Genomic DNA, 4,679 nt, shown 5'->3' with positions numbered 1-4,679 from the left:
TGCATGATCAGAAGGAAGGTAATAGAGAGTGGATGCCCTCAGCAGCAGCCCTCAACTAATAAGAATGGGGGTTCTACATCATCTCTCAGAGAAAGCCAATAGAAATGAGCCCCAGTGGCTCACAGTGGTCACTTGCTCACTAATATACACTTTTTGAGAGCCCCCCCTTTTTTTTGTCTTCTCCATTTTTCTACTGAGACTTCTTGAGACCTTCCAAATAAACTACTTGCACTTGAATCCTTATTTAAGAGTCTGCTTCTGCTGGGGAATCCAACCTAAAATACTCATTCATTCTTTATGTAAGAACATTTATTTAGTATATTAAATACTCATTCATTCTTTATGTAAGAACATTTATTTAGTACATTAAATACTCATTCATTCTTTATGTAAGAACATTTATTTAGTATATTCTAGGGACTAAGAAATGTGACCAGCAATAGGAATCAAATATGAATCCTGAGGAAAAGTAAGTGAATATTTTCAAGCAGGGAGCTATGTTACGCATTTCTGTAAATTCCCATCATAAGAGTTCACCTTCTATAATTAGCTTTGCTTGTCGTTGCTCATCCTTTTCTTCAGTCAAGACCAGGTAGTGATTACCTGGTATTCAGGCAATTTTTTTTCTTTTTCAAGTCATGTTTGGTTTGTCATCTCTCTCAGCACTTTTAACACTTAAATCTACTCATTCAATTTGAACATCTTCATTCTTATTTTCTCTCTACCTATGCAACATTCTATTGGCTATTCTTCATGACAAAGCAAAATATCACATCACTGTAGCCAACAAGACTATGTCCCTGTTCTCATTTCCAAAACCTTAATTGTCATGCACTTGGGTCTGTTCCCCAATGGGATGAAAGCAATTTCCCAATATTCGGCCATCTTTAAATGTCTCATCCTAGTTCCAGTGAATCATTCCTGTGACAAACCACTTACAAATATATTTTTACATTTAATCCACAAGTAGGTCCAAGACAGGAATCATTATATGTATTTCATAGATTAGAAAACTGTGACTTTCTGTCTTGAAGGTTTTGATATTTCCACATATTCTATTGCACTCACCCCACAATCATATCCAAAGAATTTAAATACATTTTTCACATGTTCTTTGTAATCATTCATGAGAACCTATAAAATGGTCGATGCTCAAATGAGCCTTCTGGCATTTCAAGAATCATAAGCTTATATTTTATTCTCACTGACCAGTTGTTAAGATTATCTTCAAATAATTTCATTAGTAATGAGCTATATTCCTTGTGTGTCATTCATTAGTGATGTGTTGTCTCTGAATTCAGGAAACAGTTCTAAAACAAAATACCTAGGGGGCACCTGGGTGGCTCAGATGGTTAAGCATCTGCCTTCGGCTCAGGCCATGATCCTGGGATCGAGTTCGGTATGGGGCTCCATGCCCAGCGGGGAGCCTGCTTCTTCCTGTGCCTCTCTCTCTCTCTCTCTGTGTCTCTCATGAATAAATAAATAAAATCTTTAAAAAATATATGTAGGAAATTTTCCAATGGCACATAGTTAACATCTCAATTTTCTGCCACTAGAATTTCCTTTAAAATGTTTGAACTCTTGGTCCTGGCAAGGCCACCTCCTCCATCAGTCAGTTCATGTGTGTCACACTGGTATCTAGGGAAATGGTTAGGTAGTAATTTTTCTTTGAGAAAACTCTGCTTTTATTTATTATTGTTATTTTATTTTCTCTCTTGGAAATTTTACCGGTTGGCAGGCCGTCCCCGCCTCCTGCCGAGGGAGCCACAAGCTCTCACCGCTTCTGGTTGCCGTTGATGGGGAGGTTCACAGCCTCAGGAAGACCTTGAGCTTGGGCCAGGAGCTAAGGTATGCCAAGCAGGCAGAGAGCAGGGGAAAGGAATTGGGGTGGGGGGGTGCTGGGGGACAGGGTGTGGGATCCAGGGCCTGGTGAATCAGCAGCAAGTCCAGCAGGTTGTAGTGTCTGCAAGGAGATCTGGTTGCCCATGATAAAGCCCTGCCCACCCTGGTTCTGGGACAGCAGCATCTCAGAAGGCTTCAGGTGCCCTGGCAGTGACTTCACGTACTCCTCCTTGCCTGCCTCATAATTGGTGTAGGTGAGAATGATGTATTTGCAGCAGAAGTTCTCCATACCATCATTCCCCGCACCCACCAGAGCTGCCTCGCCGCCAGTCCTTCCCATCCAGCCCCCGGGAGTAGCCCAGGTGCCTCAGGATGGCACTGGATTGATACAGGGCAAAGGCTCCATCCTGGAGCTTGGGAAGCTGCCCATCCACACAGGGGGTCTTGAGTGAGCCCTGCAGCCGGGTTTCCATGGTCACCACCTCCTCTTTCCAGCTCCAGCCCTGATCTGTGGCAGCCTGCGCAGGGCCTGGCCGCACTCTCCAGCAAGAAGTAGACAATGGCACGAGGTGTCATGGCTGCAGCACAGGTGGCCGGGCGGGTGGCAGGGCGACGGCGGTGGTGGGAGAGGTTCCCCCAAACACTCTGCTCTTAGACTGTGTTTTTGCAGGTTGTTCACTTTTGGAGAACCCAAAAAATAGTACATACTTTAATCTTTCTGCTTGTATGGGTGTTCCTCACTGGAAAAGAAAAAGACATGGGCATGTGCTGAGCCTGTCAGGTGTGGGACATCCAACACATTCCAAGGAGGGCATGTTAAATGACATCTTGTCTCAGTTCCAGATCTTCTCCCTTTTAAGTGGTGTACGCAGGTCAAAATGACCACTTGGAAATATTCCAGTTCCAACCACCTGTTTACACTGACCCGTGGGTTTGGTTTCAGCAGTATGAAGACTCTGAGGCAGGTCTGGAAAAGCAAATGGCTGAAGTTAAAACTTAGGAGGGGAATGGAAGGAACATAAAAGCATTAAAGTATTTCTCTTCATCATTTTGTTCCTACAAATCCAAAAGGTCCTCAGATAATAAAGAGCTGGATTTATTTGCTCCTTCCATTTGGTGTTCAAAATGACTGGAAAGGGGAGCATCTGTCTGTGTCGGTGGTTCCAGACTAAAAGAGGATGCTTCCTTTAGAAATGATCATTCAGAACGATTCAGAAAAGAACGGGATATTTTTAGTAAGTCATTTACTCAAAAAACCTCCGTGGGACTGCTGGAGGAGCAAATCTGAATTTATTCTCAGAGGATATAGTTAAATATTCCTGACTGCAATAAGGACTATGCCATTTGAAACTACATATAAAAACAAGAACAAGGGATAAAATAAGAGCGCATATTTGTGCTTTTTACAAATAAAAACCACCCAGAGGAAGATCAGGAATGAACAGTAAATATGAGACGTAGGGGAGAATGGACAGCTGGCCTATGCATGCTGTCACCAACCTTCCCAAGGAAGAGTCTCTGTTATTGCTATCTGAATAGAAACATGACCTTTACATTTTTGTTACCAAACTTAAAGGAAAGGCTAGTTAGGAAATACACGTTGTAGCCCATCTCCAATTTTTCTTTTCTTCACGTACCATTGTAGCAAGTTGCCAAGATATTCTGAAGGTGCATTTTAAAGGTTTTTCTTAGTGGCATAGGGTTATTTAAGATAATGGCCACTGTTGTTTTCATGAAGCAGAGTACCCTCCATAAAACCAGGAGGTATCCACACAAGGAAATGCTATTTTAATTTGAAATAAACTGAGGATATGGGAAGATAGTGAGATCTTCTAAAAATTACTTTTCAGAGGAGAGACATGTCTACAAGTAACAGTAACTACTTCTTATGCCCCTAGAACTCTGATAAAATGCTAAGACCAATGGAAGAATTTTGGAAGTTAATAAATCTTCAATTATAAAAAAATGGCATGTATAACTTGGAGAAGGTAAACAAAAATCTTTTAAAGAATTCACAATTCGGTAATAGTCACCATTACTATTTTCAAGAATTTTTAGGTTGTTTCCAGCATATTTTTTTAAATTGACATGTAACATCATATTAGTTTCAGGTGTATAATATAGTGGTTTGATATTTGAATATATTGTGAAATGATTGCCACATTAAGTCTAGCTAACGAGTCACATGGTTGCAAAAATTCTTTTCCTGGTAAGGAGAACTTTTAAGATCTATTCTCTCAGCAATTTTCAAATATGTAATACAGCATTATTAACTTTAGTCACCATGATGTATACTATGTCCCCAGAACTTATTTATTTTATACCTGGACATTGGTGCGTTTTGACCACCTTCACCCATTTTACCTACCCTCCCACCCCTGCCTCTGAGAACCACCAGTTTTTCTCTGTATCTTTTGTTTTGTTTTTTGTTTTTAGATTCTACATTAATGTGAGGTCATATTTGCCTTGCTCTGTTTAACTTCTTTCACTTAGCAGAATTCCCTCAAGATCCGTTCATGTTGTCACAAATGTCACAAATGGCAAGATTTCATTTTTCTTTACGGCTGAATGATATTCCACTGTGTATATATGCCACATTTTCTTTATTCATTTATCCACTGATGGACACTTAGTTTGCTTCCAAGTGCTGGCTATTGTAAATAATGCTGCAATGAGCACAGGGGGGCATATACCTTTTTAAGTTAGTTTTCTCATTTTCTTTGAATAAACACCTAGAAGTGGAATTGCTGGATCATAGAGTAGTTCTATTTTCAATTTTTTGAGAAACCTCTGTATTATTTTCCATAGTTGCTGTACCAAAGTGTGCTCCTACCAAC

The 4,679-nt window shown here is 40.4% G+C and overlaps 1 pseudogene across 1 annotated transcript; it reads right to left on the bottom strand.

Annotated features, from left to right (window-relative positions):
• Positions 1-1,774: 1,774 nt before the first annotated feature.
• LOC308343299 (glutathione S-transferase P-like) lies at positions 1,775-4,201 on the bottom strand (annotated as a pseudogene). Its single transcript has 2 exons — positions 4,167-4,201; positions 1,775-2,382 (listed from the first exon to the last, which is right to left on the bottom strand). The product of its transcript is annotated as a glutathione S-transferase P-like (transcript).
• Between the last annotated feature and the right edge of the window lie 478 nt (positions 4,202-4,679).

The sequence above is a fragment of the Martes martes genome, assembly GCF_963455335.1.
Source record: "Martes martes genome assembly, chromosome: 5".
Lineage (NCBI taxonomy): Eukaryota > Metazoa > Chordata > Mammalia > Carnivora > Mustelidae > Martes > Martes martes.
Note: the sequence above shows the minus strand (reverse complement) of the source record. Positions and strands in the feature narration are given on the sequence as shown.